Below are 16,839 nucleotides of genomic sequence, written 5' to 3'. Positions count from 1 at the left end.
CATTTCATACTCCAGTGCAACTTGTATGTTTTTTTCTTCTCTATTATGCATTTTTTGGCTGGCTTATACTCCGGTGCGACCTAATACAGTAACAGTCAAAGGTTAAGAGATAAAGGTTAAATTATGTACAGTATATATATAGGAGGGGTGTTTGTGTTTGACTGACAATTTTTTTATGTTAAACCTGCACAATTACTCATCTTTTCTCTTGGAGATTAATGATTTCTGGTACTGTATACCTTGTTTAGAATAAATAAAAAATACATTCAATACATTACGCTCAGTGTTGGTAAGTATACTTTAAAAATGTATTCAGCTTTAGTCTCTTAAAGGCGGTATGGACGATTTTTCGGCGATTTGAGAACGCAGGTGGAAGTGCGCATGCGCACTCCCCCGTGTGGACTGATACAACACACACGTGCGTTTGTTTATTAGCGCGACGGATCACATCGCATCTCTCGTCTCCTGTAGATTTCTGTCCACTTCTGCGTCAGCTCGAACTGTCTTTCTCCGTCTTCATTTTGCCGCCCCGTACACTGAGGGAACTATATTATGATAGATCCATGCGCTTAGGCACGCGGAAACGTGGGGACGAGCCTGACGCGGCTGCAGGTGAGCGACAGGTGCGTTTTATGATTGATACGTGGCAGGACAAATGATTTATCCACGCCACGAGGAAATATGATAAAAAAAATTGCTGAAAAAAATTGTCCATTCCACCTTTAAGTCTAAGTCAAAGGATTGAAACTATAAAAAGTCTGTTTTGCCCAGATTTCCCTCCCCATCCGGCTGTTTGAGTCGAATAAAACAATCTCAAGATTTATATGGCAAGGGAAAAAACCTTGAATCCAATTTAAAACTTTGCAATTGTCAAAAGAAAAATGAAGCTGGGGTTGACCCTGTCTGAAAAATTACCATATCTCAGCTCAAATCAGAGTGTTGCTGGTGTGACCCAGAATATGAAGCTCAATGGAAAAACATTGAGAGTAATGTTGTGCCGGGGGTTCCTGTGCAGGCCTTACCGGCAAATGACAAATCCCTGGGTAAAATCTGTGCTTGCAACATGGGAGGAGCTCATAAGAACATTAATTAGAACATAGCAGAACAGAATTAGAACTTAGCAGAACATTCAGGGAGTGTGGAGGAGCCTGAAAACCATCTCAGGCACTGTAAGTTCCACCTGTCCAGACAAAGGGGGACCTACAGTGGGTGAACGATCTAAATTCTCACTTCCTGAGATTTGATCGGTCACCCGCCCCTCCCCCTGCACAGCTGCATGCTCCCTCTTCCACAGCTGGACAATGGGCCGCACCCGTTCCTCTTCACACCTCTGCTTCGGCCCATCAGCTCCCCACTCCACCCGGACTCACCCATCCCCCCAGCACACAGTCCCCCTGCCAACCACTGACTGTCACAGCAGCACAGGTGAGGAGTGAGCTGAAGAGGATTAAAGTGAGGAAGGCAGCAGGACCTGACAGCATCAGCCCCAGGCTCCTTAAGTCCTGTGCAGATGAACTGTGTGGAGTTATGGAGCATGTCTTCAACATGAGCCTGAAGCTGAGGGTGGTACCACAGGTCTGGAAGACCTCCTGTCTGGTACCTGTGCCCAAGACACCGCGCCCCAAAGACCTCAACAGCTTCAGGCTGGTGTGGAGTACGACCTGCAGAGTGGATCCTGGACTACCTCACAGACCGACCCCAGTTTGTGAGAGCCCGGAACTGTGTGTCTGACACTTGGACCTGCAGTGTGGGGGTGCCCCAGGGCACTGTCCTCGCGCCCTTTCTCTTCACCCTCTACACTGTAGACCTCAGACACGACACGGACAGCTGTGTCCTGCAGAAGGTCACTTTAGGCGACTAAGGCTATCGGTCAAATTCTGAACTAATAGGGATGCACCCTCCCAAGTCGGATGGATGCCATCCCTGCGGATGAGCTTGGGCTTTCCCCAAAACGCACTTCAGTTGTTAACAATTGTTTTGAGGGCACCATCTAGATAATCAGCTGATGAATGCTGAAAAGCGACTGTACAGTTCAGCATTGATCCGATTGGGCAGAGGACCAGAAAATATTACGGCATCTGACATCGACTTTGCCAATTCACACACAACCAGCAGATAGCTCTGGAGCCTCCTCCTGGCAGCAGCGAAAAAAGCCCTCACAGAAAAATGGATGACAAAAAATGCACTGATGGCCAAGGACTGGACTTTATATTGCACTCACGGAAAATTTAAAAAAATTACATTTGGACTTTTTGAAATGGACATATTTGATGCACTGTGGGCTAAATAGGACGTTTGCTTCAGGTTCTGTGTGCCATGAGTTTAAAAAACATTTTTCTTTGGTTGTTATTGGATATGTGCTTTTTTGGTCTATGTCTCCTCTCTCTGGACGTGTTTTATTTGTCATTTTTTTGTCATCAAATTGATTAATAATAACATTTAAATGTAAAAAAAGAAACACTTATGGAATGTAAAGTTATAATATTGGCACTCTGTAAGGTCTACAATTAGACCCTAAAATGTAAGTTAGAACTAGGAAAAGAGAAAATATCAAGATAGTAATGGATTTATTTATGCTTGTATTTTCCTTCTTTTTATTGTAAATTACAAAGTAAAGTGTCTAAAAAGGTTACTTATCAAGTCTACAGTTCAAAACAATAGAATCCAGTATTGTTGACTTACCTGGATGTTTGCAAAGTAATTTCTGATTTGTTTCATGTGGATGGGCATTATCATTTTAAACTAAATGTGGACGCAATAACTCATACAAACTCATAAGTTTGTGTGGTGAAACTGCTCTCTCTGCTGGTGATGCCGGCACTGCACTCAGCCCCATTAGCCATGTAGAGCAGGGGTCCCCAACCACCGGGCCGGGGACTGGTACCGGTCCGCAACGCGTTTGCTACCGGGCCGTTCAAATAATCTCTCAGTGACAGCATCTTCTCCGACGTAACTTTGGCCTGTCACTCATGACACGCTAATAAGCTTGTTTGTGGATATATCATGAAAAGCCTTATAGGAAATTGCAAAAGAAATCCATTAAATATAATGGCAGTATATTATATCTCTGCTCTTGTCCTGCGTGAGAACATAACTGATACATGCATTATACATGATACGTCATCGCGGATGCGTCGCATCAAACACGCTGCCCTAAAGTAGACCCAAAGGCTCGCGAAAATGAGTGAAAAACAAATGTCTTTGGAGAGCAGTTTTGCAAAGGGGAAAAGGCCAAGTGAGGAGCAGACGAGGAGCAGACCAGGAGCAGACGAGCATCTAGTTTTAAACATCTGTTGAATTTTTTATATTTGCTTTTCGTACATTAATTATTTGTCTTTTTAAATATTTTTGTTTCTAATTCCAGGGCAAAATAAAGAGAAAAAACTGAAAAAAAAAGAAAAGAAAAAACAAGTTTTACAAGTACAGTTACAATTTCTGTTGCCGTTGCTCTTACTTATAGGATCTGTAGACAAGTTTAAACAAGGACAAACTGACACCAGTATCAATCAGTGGTGATTTATGGGACAAAATGAAAACTTGGTCTCGATCAGTCTCAGAACTTGTGCAAAAAAAACTCAACCTTGTAATTTTTGTATTTTGACAATAAAATGTGCCCTATAAAACAAATGAGGTCATGACCTTGGTTGGGTTTGAGCACTTCTTTTCGAGCCCTTGTTTCACTGCTTCTCTAGTCGTATCCTTTTCACGTTAAGATCCAGGATCAAGCACAGAAGAGCCACTGAGTCCACACAGAGAGCCAACAGATGGTGCTGGCAGCAGAGGCTTATTCAGAAGGGCTTTGTTTGCTTACGGTCACCATAGAAACCTCTTAAAAAGGTAAGCCCCGTGAGCGTCCCGAGCCAGAGTAAAAATCCTGGTTTTCTGACAGTTGAATGTATTGATATAAAAATATTCAAAAAGGAAAAAGCACAAATGTTGATCTGATGATCTGATCCATTTGTCGAGTTTGTGAGGGCCTTTGTCCAACATGCTGGTTTATCAACTATGGGGAGATGATGGAGTTCATACGACACACAGCATTTCCCTGGCTCATCTCACAAACATTATTAGAAAATCAGAAGATCGGATCAAAACAAATAGGAAAATCATAAAACTCATCCATAGCAAATATTGACATAGTCCATAAAACGACTCAAACACTAAAGCTGCAAAGCGTTGGTGACGAGAATAGAAACTTGAAGCAGTAACATTTATCATGAGGCTCAAAGTGCACTACAGCCACATTTGGACTGGCCCAGACCCCCAGACCGGTTCACTTTAGACCCCCAGACCGGTTCACTTTAGAGCGTCTCCATGGTTCAGGTCCAGAGCCAAATGAGCAAAACAGATCTATTTATTCATGTCAGTAATATATTTGTTTGCGCCCCCTGTTGGTTTTTAAGGCATTGAGCATGGACAGAATCGTCTGGTTCATGGGTTGTTCCATTTCTTGTGTGTTTTCCATCATTCTTGTGGATGTGTTGCTGAAAGTCTCGGAGTGACAGCTCGATCACCTTTACACGACACCTGGAGAGGCTGCAGCGCCCCCTGCCTGTACAGTGCACTCAGGGTGCAGTGGTAGATGAGCTGGTTGGAGTAGTGGTATTTGACCCCTCTGCGGGAGTCCGGGGGGGAAAGCCAGAAGCACGTGGCCAGGGTGTGGCAGACCAGCCACACCTGCACATTGGACAGAGCGGAAAGAAATCACACCAAAATCGACATTGGTTTATGAGTCATGCAACATGCCACGGTTGGTCTGTAACAGGACAGGGAGAGGACGGTCTGTAACAGGACAGGGAGAGGACGGTCTGTAACAGGACAGGGAGAGGGGGGTCTGTAACAGGACAGGGAGAGGGGGGTCTGTAACAGGACAGGGAGAGGGGGGTCTGTGACAGGACAGGGAGAGGACGGTCTGTGACAGGACAGGGAGAGGACGGTCTGTAACAGGACAGGGAGAGGGGGGTCTGTAACAGGACAGGGAGAGGGGGGTCTGTAACAGGACAGGGAGAGGGGGGTCTGTAACAGGACAGGGAGAGGACGGTCTGTGACAGGACAGGGAGAGGACGGTCTGTAACAGGACAGGGAGAGGGGGGTCTGTAACAGGACAGGGAGAGGGGGGTCTGTAACAGGACAGGGAGAGGACGGTCTGTAACAGGACAGGGAGAGGGGGGTCTGTAACAGGACAGGGAGAGGACGGTCTGTGACAGGACAGGGAGAGGACGGTCTGTAACAGGACAGGGAGAGAGGGAAGCAAAAATAAATGATATACTAAAGATACAAAAGGCGGGGGAACCTGCTGCACAGATATGAAATAATAAAAACATGGTCGATTTGATTTTACACTAAAACAATACAACTGTAAATGAGGCGTTTGGAAGGAGACCCAATCTTGCGACCTCTGAAGGGACTGTATAATTCCTGAATATATTTTCCCCAATCTTCCCAGGTTGTCCGGCCAGAACAAAGACAGACGTCGGCTTTACTTATCACTCTTTATTAAATGCTTGTGGGTGTATAAATGAACTGATGATGGTTTGATGGTTTGATTTGATTGTTTTGTTTGGTTTCTACAATACAGAAGTAAAGTACAGTGAAAATGGATATTAACAAATACAATAATGCAATGAATATGGGCAGATAAACATAGAATATATAAACAGTAAATGTGTGAATAGTTAACTACATTAAAAGAAGTTCAAATGAGACAGAAACAGTATTCAAGTAGCAACATTCACAACAACACAACACAAGAGCAATGATTTCCAGCCATATTCTCGCCAAAAGCTCGAAATTCCGAGCGTCCTTGAACACATCACCACTAGCGCCAGCGTTCTGCGGAGTGATACTGGCCTATGGTCCATGAACGCATCACGGTTAAAACAGACAGAGACGAGGCATTAAGAGGAATAACTGACATTCTCAAGGACCAAGAACCCACAAGAAGAGCACACGAGGAGCGGGGAGCAGACGGAGGCGACCGTGCCAGACGAAGGGAAAAACAACACTAACTTTACTAAACACACAGAAGTCCCGTCAGGTGCTGAACTGTGATTGGTTGAAAGTGAGAAGACGTGATTGGCTGAACTATCGCTGGGGATCAGGTTACAAATAGTAAATAGAAATGTAAAAGAATAGCACTAATAACTAGACCGGAGTGATTAACTAAATGATGATCAAATCAAACATTATATTAACATACAAACACTAGACCCTTGTTAACAGCCGCCCCCAACTTTGAGAAGCAAAGTTGAATAAAGTCAGTTTGAGTCATGAGGAAGAGATGGGAGTCTGATGAGCTTGGCAACTGGTCTAGTATAGGATTTGTCTTTGACCTGGACATGACAAGTACGAATCCTGCCATCATGTCCAGGGAGAACAGTTGTGACACTGCCAATGGGCCACAGGGCACGTGGAAGCTGCTGGTCAACAATAAGAACAATGTCTCCAACAGAGATGTCTTCAACGTCCTGTTGCCACTTGGAGCGGCTTTGAAGGGATGGTAAGTAGTTCCTGATAAAGTGGATCCAGAATTGGTCCAAAAGAGCTTGGCAGTGTCTCTCTCCATCTGCGCCGGCTGAGGACCTCGGTAGCTGGATAAACAGCTTGAGGAGGGGGGGGGGGGTCCAGCCGCCCCATGAGCAGCAGATTGGGAGTGACGGGATCTGGATCTGCTACATCGGAAGAGGTGTGACCGAGGGGCTTGGAGTTGACGATGCTCTCCACTTCCACAAGGATTGTTCTCAAGACTTCTTCTGTGACTGTTAGAGAGCCCAGTATTGCGTGCAACGCTGACTTGATTGAGCGGATTTCTCGCTTCCAGGAACTGCCAAAATGGGGTGCACTTGGTGGGTTGAAACGGAAGTGGATTTGCTGGCTGGCGTAATTGTAAGATGGGCAGCGGGAGATCTGCCATTTTGGGGATAATGGGTTGGCCACGCCATTTACGACAGTCTGCACAGTGATGCTGATGTTTGCGGACTGCCTCTCTGCCACGTAGGATCCAGAACCTTCGGCGTAGCTCAGCAAAAACTCTCTCTGGACCTGGATGGGCAAGCTTGCTGTCATAATCGGCAATGATCAGCTTTGTGATGGGATGATGGGGGTCGAGAACGATGGGATGCAATGTTTCTGTGTGAAGGGAGTCACAGCGTCGTAGTCTACCTCCAACTCTGATTAGGTGAGTCTCCGGATCATATTCTGGGGCCAAAGTGAGGAGTCTACTGCTGGACGGGATAGTCTTTTGGGAAGAGATGAGGGCAAACTCATCTGGAAAGCGGTCACTCTGCACCTGTCTGAGGAGTGACAGTTCAGCTTGCCTGAATTCTTCGGCTGTGGGCTTGTGGTCGGTGGCCGCCCCGTGACATGCTCTGACTGTAGCTTCTAGCAGCTCTTTGAAATGATTGAACTGGCTAGCGTCAGGCAAACATGTGGGAGGGGAAGAAGTGATGAGGCCACAGAACTTAGCCTTACGCAGCTCAACGGGGTCATCAGGGCAGGAAAGGTCTGGACAGGGAGGCCATGATGAGTCACTCTCATGTAGGAAGGAGGGTCCATTACTCCGGCGGCTGTGCCGCTGAGGGCTGGTGACGCAAAACCTTTGCAGGACCTTGTAGAGTCCATCCAAGACGTGTCTTGAGGGCTGCGGGACCACCTGATGGTCCTAAGTGAACACGTTCAACTGGTGTGAGGAGGTGAGGGTAGTCTGAGCCTATGAGGAGGAGTGGCTGAGCATTGCTGAAGGAATGGAGTGGGAGGGGAAGAATTGGCGATATGATTTCTGGAGAGCCTCAACTGGACGAGAATGTTTTGAGAGGCCGAGTTCTGGTGCAGTGAAGGCTCTGTGAATGCGGAAGCGCTTCTGGCGATGGAAGGGGGAGGATATGCAGAAGGACACTGAATTGCCTGAAACTGTTGTTAGATCTTGACGGATTGTTTTCAGTGCCAAATCTTCTCTCTGTCCTTGGAGGTGCAGTGTTTGGGCTGCACTGTATAGAATGATTGTGCGTTCGGAGCCGTCGTCAAGAATAGCATAAGTCTCCAGGCTGTGCTGGCCATTGTGGAGGATGACTTTAACCATCTTCAGCAGAACGCTGCTGCTTCTCCGATCTGGATCTAAATAATAAGTGACTGGCTGCCCGGGCTCTGGATCCGGTCGCTCTGTCTTCACTGCTGAGGGAGAGTTGACTTCATGCAGGATGTCAAGGTGAGTCTGACTGCATTGGTGACACTTAGCTTTGAGGTAGCATTGGGCAGCTAAGTGGTTTCGGCCACATCTCCAGCAACGCCTCTCCGTCTTGATCCAGGCTGCTCTTTGCTCAGTGGTGAATTTCTTGAACTCGGAGCATTGATTGAAATAATGCATGTTATCATTGCAATAGGGGCAGTATTTCTGGGGTTGTTCTGATGACGTGGGGAGTTGAGGTCTAACTGGTGATGAAGGCTTAATGAACTTGGAAGCAGGGTCAGAGCCAAACAGCACTGCGGTGGGGCGAACATTTGGTCTCTGTGAATTGGGCTTGGTAGCTTTTGGAGGTCGTCTCGAGGGGAGTGTGAGTAATGAGGTGGTACATCTTCATCCTGAACACGCACCTCACATTCCAACCAGTGTGAAAAGTCCAGCAATGTGGGTATAGGCTTGTGAATGGGGTCAATGAAGCGTTTGAACTGTGTCCTCAGTTCATGTGGCAGCTTGGATAGGAGACGTGATGTGTGTGACCCACATTCTAACTCTGTCCGGCCCTCTCTTCCTAACTGCTCCAGCATGCCGACAAGGGCTCTGACTTTCAGGCCAAAGTGACGGAACCCTCTGCTGTCACCACTCCTTAAGGAAGGCTCTGCTAGAACCTCGTTAATGCGCTGCAGAGCTAGTTTGTGGGGCTGTCCATACATCTCAGTGAGTGATGCCAATGTTTTGGAATAAGGAGTTGAGCTATTACTGTAGGAGTCGGCTACGAGGAGGGCATCTTCATGTTTGAGATGATCGACTAATATCTGGTATTTGAATCGCTCTGTGGCATCCCGGGGCAAAATATTTTCCAGTGTGATTTTGAGGCGTGCAAACTGACGAGGATCATCTTCGGTGAAAGGGGGAATATGTGGCTTCGGCCCTCTGTATGTGGTCTCAGTCAAAGGCGGAACATGCGCGGGGGTGTATGGCTGAACATACTGTGGAGTGGTCTGCAGACCTGAATTATACGAGGGGTCGACGTACATCGGAGGAAACAGAGGAGCGGGAGCTAGATGGTCGATGGAGGGGGTGGAGGCAGCGGACCATCTAATGGAGGAGGTGATGATTCAGGCCACGGCGGTGGATGGATCCATTGGTTCTCTGGAGTAGTATTAAGGAGTGGAAGTGTTCTCTGCAGGATTAGAAGGCACGAATGATACAGCGCTGACATCAAGCTGAGCAGGCTGTCTTTGAGGTTGAGGAGCAGGTCTGGGAAAGAGAGCTGAACAGATTCTGCATGTCTCTCCTGAGCTGGTTGTTCTCCTCTCATCTCCTGAAGTGCTGACAGGACTGCATCTGAACTGAGGTTCTGTGGAGCACTCTGGAGTGGGAGAGTAGATTAGAGTAGAAGGATGAGGAGCTGCTCCCTCGTTGGAATGATCAAGCTGACGTCTTGGGAGTGATACAAGGAAGTTGTCAAGATAGCGAGGCTGATGGACATCACGACGAGGACGAGGGTGAGCCATGGTTGGACTGGGAAAACTGAGGAAAATCCGGCTCGAAGGACCATGTAAATGAGGCGTTTGGAAGGAGACCCAATCTTGCGACCTCTGAAGGGACTGTATAATTCCTGAATATATTTTCCCCAATCTTCCCAGGTTGTCCGGCCAGAACAAAGACAGACGTCGGCTTTACTTATCACTCTTTATTAAATGCTTGTGGGTGTATAAAGGAGTTGTTGTTGTTGATGGGTTTGGGTTAGTGGTTTCTACAATACAGAAGTAAAGTACAGTGAATAATGGATATTAACAAACACAATAATGCAATGAATATGGGCAGATAAACATAGAATATATAAACAGTAAATGTGTGAATAGTTAGCTACATTAAAAGAAGTTCAAATAAGACAGAAACTACGAGGTGACGTCAGACTACGAGGTGACGTCATTTCCGGTGAGTGTGTCGCGTTTTCAGAGCTGTTCGTTCTTAGAGCCTTTTACCGATTAATCCACGAATTATACACACTATTTACGCATCATATACACGAAAGTGAACGTTTGATTTCTCCGCAAACAATCCGGAGCCTCAAGCCGCTCGCTTTTCAGTATTTCGTGGATTAAAAAGCCCTCCTCACTCTAGCTCCAGCCTGAACTAGCCTAGCGTAGCCTAGCCGCTAGCGTCATGGCTGGATCTACCTTTACCTGTTTGAGCTGTCATATGTCGAGTCAGAACCCTGGCTCCTTCTCTGATGATAGGTGCGTGAAGTGCAGTGTAGTGGTTGTTTTGGAGGCCAGGGTTACGGAGTTAGAAGCGCGGATCCGCTGTTTAGAGGAGCTAAAGTCCAGTTATAGTTCGGTTTTAGCGCGAGGGCTACCGGACCGCGCTCCAGGGCGTAGCATTAGCATTAGCAGTAGCAGTAAGGCCGAGCTCAGCCCCTCAGCGTCTCCCGTGCAGCCGGGACTAGACCAGGAACAGAATAGGGATCATTTTGTGACAGTTCGGAGGGGACAAGGCGCTAAACGCCAAACCTCAGAGCGCAGTGAGCTTCACGTCTATAATAGGTTTTCTCCCCTCAGCGATCACACGCCCGCTGAACACACGAGAGAAACTCTTGTAATCGGGAGTTCTATTGTTAGAGACGTGAAGCTGCCAGCTGCTAGCGTTAGGTGTTACCCGGGGGCCAGAATGGGTGACATCGAAGGAAACCTTAGGATCTTAAAGCGGAGCAGGACCCGTTTCCGGCGAGTCGTGATTCACGCAGGCGGTAACGACGCCCGGTGGAGACAATCAGAGGTGCTCAAAGTTCAAGTAGCCGCGGTGTGTGACCTAGCGAAGTCGATGTCAGACACTGTAATATTTTCTGGTCCCCTGCCCAATCGGATCAATGCTGAATTGTACAGCCGTCTCTCAGCATTCAACAACTGGTTATCCAGATGGTGCCCTCAAAACAACGTAGTCTTTATTGATAACTGGAGTGCGTTTTGGGGAAAGCCCGGGCTCATACGCAGGGATGGCATCCATCCGACTTCGGAGGGTACATCCCTATTAGTTCGGAATTTGACCGATAGTCTTAGTCGTGTTAAGTGACCATCTAGGGATGAGCCCCAGGTGCAGAGCAGCAGTTCAAGACGCTCCTCTGTCGCTGAACTCTCGCCCGTTCTGTCACATGTGAAGTGTTCAGATTCAAGACAGATAGAGACTGTGTGTGTCCCTCGTGTCCCTCGTGTCCCTCGTACAAATAATGCCAAAAAGTCACATCTCAGAAAAAATATTTCAGGCGTCAGACCAAATAACTTAAGGAAAATAACAATCATGTGGCCCTGCGACAAGTTGGCCACTGTCCAGGGTGTACCCCGCCTAAGGCCCGAAGTCACTGGGATAGGCTCCAGTCACCCGCGACCCCGAAAGGGAACAAGCGGTAGAAAATGGATGGATGGAAAATAACAATCACAAATGACACAAATACACAAATGAATAAACACGTAAAATGTGGACTGCTAAACATTTGAGCAATTTCCTCCAAATCGCTCTTAGTTAATGAATTAATTAGTGACTATAACATAGATCTTCTAGCTCTAACTGAAACGTGGCTTCAACAAGACGACTACGTCAGACTAAATGAGTCCACCCCACCCAGCCATGTTAACCCCACCCACCCATGTTAACCCCACCCACCCATGTTAACTTTCAGACCTCCATGAGCACAGGCCGAGGTGGTGGTGTGGCAGTGATCTCACACTCAAGCCTACTTATGAGCCCTAAAACTAACAATACATTTCACTCATTTGAAAGCCTTATGCTGTCAATCACATGTTCAAATATGAAAAACCAAAAAGGAGTTTTGTTCATAGTTATCTACCGACCTCCTGGTCCCTACTCAGAGTTTTTAACAGAGTTTTCTGACTTTATATCAAACTTAGTGTTAGCCTGGGATAAAATAGTTATAGTTGGAGACTTTAATATCCACGTGAACATGAGTGATGACGCTCTCAGTAATGCCTTCAGCGCCTTGTTAGACAGCATTGGTTTCACTCAGAATGTAAATAAACCGACTCACACTCACAAGAACACTCTGGATCTTGTCCTAACGTATGGAACAGAGATTAGTGACCTCATTGTCCTCCCTCAAAACCCTATATTGTCAGATCATTTCCTAATTACCTTTCAGTTTATTCTTAAAGATCATCCAGTCCCACAAAATAAAGTTATAATGAAAAGGACAATATCTGAAAAATCTATCTCAAAATTCAAAGAAATAATAGAGCCAATATTCAGTGACATGTCATGTGATCATGTCATGTGATCATGTCATGTGATCATGTCATGTGATCACGTCATGTGATCATGTCATGTGATCCTGCTGAGAACAGCTTTAGTCCCAGTTTAAGTGATCAATGTGTCGACTTGACCATGAATTCTCTGAAGTCTGCTCTTGACGTTGTCGCGCCGTTAAAACAGAAGGTCATTAGGCCAAAGCGCGCCTCCCCATGGTACAACCAAGAACTGCGTTCACATAAACAAAGAGTTAGAAAGTTAGAGGGATTATTTTGTCGCTCTCACACCGAAGAATCCCTAAAAGCATGGAAAAGTTGCCTGCTGTCCTATAAGCAGGCTCTGCGTAAGGCCCAAACCAGATATTATTCAAATCTAATAGAAGTCAACAAAAGTAACACTAAATTCCTTTTCAGCACTGTAGCTAGGCTAACAAACTGTCACAGCAGTAGAGCCCTCAATCCCAGCTACACTCAGCTCTGATGATTTCCTCCTATTTTTTAACAATAAAATAAAAACAATCAGAGATAAATTAGATGAAATTACCCCCGCTATTAGCCCTGAACTAGCCCAAGCTGTAAATCTAACGTCCCATATAAATCCACCTGTAAACCTAGAAAGGTTCACAGCTGTTGATCAAGCAGAGATAACTTCAGCCATTATGTCCTCTAAAAGCTCAACTTGTGTCCTAGACCCCATTCCAAGCAGACTCCTCAAAGACATTCTCCCCCTAATTATAGACCCTATTCTTAATATAATAAATACTTCACTCCAAAGTGGCTATGTTCCACAGTCCTTCAAACATGCAGTCATTAAACCTCTTCTGAAAAAGCCTAATCTAGATCCCGACCTATTGGTAAACTACAGACCTATTTCAAATCTTCCCTTCGTCTCTAAAATCCTTGAAAAAGTTGTAGTAAAACAGCTTTGTCGCCACCTGCAGGACAATAACTTATTTGAAGTTTTCCAGTCAGGGTTCAGAGCCCACCACAGCACTGAAACTGCACTAGTTAAAGTCACAAATGATTTGTTATTAGCCGCTGACGATGGACTGGTCTCAGTCCTGGTTCTGTTGGACCTCAGCGCAGCGTTTGACACCATCGACCACAACATTCTACTGCAGAGGTTAGAATGTGATGTAGGTGTTGGAGGAACAGCCCTCAGCTGGTTTAAATCCTATTTATCTGATAGGTACCAATTTGTTAATGTAAACCAGAGCTCCTCACCAAGCTCTAAAGTAATTTACGGTGTGCCACAGGGTTCGGTACTCGGTCCAATTCTGTTTACTCTTTATATGCTACCATTAGGCAACATTATCAGAAAGCATGACATTAACTTCCACTGCTATGCAGACGACACTCAGCTGTATTTATCAATGAAACCTGATCAGAGCGATCAAGTAGACAGACTTAGTACTTGTGTGAAGGAGATAAAAACCTGGATGACACTAAACTACCTGCTTCTTAACCCTGAAAAAACCGAGGTCATTGTGCTTGGCCCTAAGCATCTACGAGACGCTCTATCTGAGCAGATAGTCACACTGGACAATGTCAGTGTAGCCTCCAGTTCTACTGTAAGAAACCTTGGAGTCTTATTTGACCAGGAGCTCTCATTTAAAGCTCATATAAATCAAGCTTGTAAAACAGCCTATTTCCATTTGCGCAACATCGCCAAAATCAGAAGAATCCTGCCTAAAAGTGATGCCGAAAAACTTATCCATGCATTTGTAACGACTAGATTAGACTACTGTAACTCCCTGCTCACAGCGTGTCCTAAAAGCTCCATAAAAAGCTTTCAACTGGTTCAAAATGCAGCAGCAAGATTACTAACAGGAACAAAAAGAAGAGAGCACATTACGCCGGTGCTGAAGTCTCTTCACTGGCTCCCCGTCGAGTCTAGAATCAAATTCAAAATTCTACTCTTGACCTACAAAGCCATAAATGACATGGCCCCATCCTGCCTCAAAGATGCTATAGAACCATATCATCCAAACAGAGCTCTTCGCTCTCAGAATGCTGGCCTTCTGGTGGTGCCAAGAGTCTCTAAAAGTACTGTAGGAGGTAGAGCGTTTAGCTACCAAGCCCCTGTGTTATGGAATCAGCTCCCGACCCATGTTAAATATGCTGACATAGTCTCTTCATTTAAGTCCAGGCTTAAAACGTTCCTCTTCGAAATCGCTTATGGTCAGACTAGTTAGGAACAGAAAGATAAACCCACAGCTTCAGCTACACTGCCCTAGGAGTAACTATGCTGGGGGAAGTATGACAGCTTGAGCACTATCCTCTTCTTCTGACTACTTATGCTATCAAACAATATTTATTTTTTGATTCCACTTGCAAACTGTTCACCGCCTTCTTTTTCTTTCTCTCACTCCTGAGGACCTGTGGACCCAGATTCCCCTCCCCTGGTGAAGTGGTCCCTGCCCTGTGTGGACGGTCCCTCATCTGCCTGAGGAGTGGGTCCAGTTCGCCTCAGTCGGTCCCTCTTCTGCCTGAAGAGTGGGTCCAGTTCGCCTCAGTCGGTCCCTCTTCTGCCAGAAGAGTGGGTCCAGTTCGCCTCAGACGGTCCCTCATCTGCCTGAAGAGTGGGTCCAGCTCCAGTCTCCTCGTGTCCGTCTGTCCGTCTGTGAGAGTCGGATCTCTCCTTCACTGGAACTCCTCCAGGTTTCTACGCTTTTTTCCCAAAGAGGTTTTTTTTGTAGTTTTTCCTGGCCGAGAAGGAGAGTCTAAGGACAGAGGACCCTGGGACATCGTCCCTCGCCACCACAGACATTGTCTGACTCCATCGCCATCACAGACATTGTCTGACTTCATCGCCACCACAGACATTGTTGATTCATTTCTCCCTGTGGCCCTCAGAGGCAACTGTTGTTGTGATTTTGGGCCTTACAAAAATAAATTGATTTGATTTGATTTGAACATTCACAACAACACAACAGAGCAATGATTTCCAGCCATATTCTCGCCAAAAGCTCGAAATTCCGAGCGTCCTTGAACACATCACCACTAGCGCCAGCGTTCTGCGGAGTGATACTGGCCTATGGTCCATGAACGCATCACGGTTAAAACAGACAGAGACGAGGCATTAAGAGGAATAACTGACATTCTCAAGGACCAAGAACCCACAAGAAGAGCACACGAGGAGCGGGGAGCAGACGGAGGCGACCGTGCCAGACGAAGGGAAAAACAACACTAACTTTACTAAACACACAGAAGTCCCGTCAGGTGCTGAACTGTGATTGGTTGAAAGTGAGAAGACGTGATTGGCTGAACCATCGCTGGAGATGAGGTTACATAGTAAATAGAAATGTAAAGGACTAGCACTAGGAATAAACTAATAACTAAACCGGAGTGATGAACTAAATGATGAACAAATCAAACATTATATTAACATACAAACACTAGACCCTTGTTAACAAAAAACAATACATTTGAAATAAAGCAAAGCAATAAAACCATAAAATAACAATAGAATATAAAGCTGACTAAACATGTCAAACTTAAAAATATATGAATAAATAAATACATTTAAAAAAGAAGAATATAAAGCTGACTGCAGCGAAAAAGGCATTCACAAAAATAATGGATGACACAAAACACACGGAGTTTTAATCAGAAAGTTGAAAAATTAATAAAATCCTGATAAAAAAAAGAAGAAACAAAGCGGAAGAACTTTCCTCTCCCCTAAACGTCTGGATGTGATTGGCGGATTGTCGTTACATGCACAAACCGTTTCCATGACGCCTGATACAACCTTCTCCAACCCTGCATAGTAGTGACGCGCTGGTGCGGCTCCTAGAGGGGCCGGCTGAAAGTCTGACCACTGACACTGGTCTTGTGTTTCCGCGGTTCATCTGGACCTTTGCATCTTGGCGTGTCTTCATTTATTTCCTCATCAGATTTGTTTCAATGTGAACATGAGTGGGATTGAAATAAAGATATCTAATTTATGTAGCTTAATATTCAGAGTATATGCCTGAACATGAGCACACTGTCCCCTCATGTGAGCTGATTTAGCACATGATTTACATGGACACAAGTGAGGAAAGAGTCTCTTTTGTGGCCTGAAAGTACAATTCTGTTTCCATAGTATAGAAGCCTATGTATACACAAAATTTACACAAATTGTTCTCACAAATTAAAAAAATCTGTTGTTATGCCCTATAAGACAGTTTTCTGCTGTTATAGTTGGTTCGTTTAGCCGAATGCTTCTGCATTCGGCTAGACTCTTTATGCTGAAAAAGACAGCATTTAATCATACCAAATATGTATTACATTAAGCTACAGCCTAATAATGGCTGAATGAGCAGTGTAGCATGTAGCACGTAGCATGAGGCCCCGACATCCAACAAGACACGAGAACATGAACTCAAATGTGCATCTGACTGAAACAAGAATTGT

The sequence above is a fragment of the Eucyclogobius newberryi genome, unplaced genomic scaffold (genome assembly GCF_026437365.1).
Source record: "Eucyclogobius newberryi isolate DKJ021-1_F unplaced genomic scaffold, fEucNew1.0.hap1 SCAF_7, whole genome shotgun sequence".
NCBI lineage: Eukaryota > Metazoa > Chordata > Actinopteri > Gobiiformes > Gobiidae > Eucyclogobius > Eucyclogobius newberryi.
The sequence above is the reverse complement of the archived record's forward strand: the minus strand, read 5'-3'. Positions refer to the sequence as shown.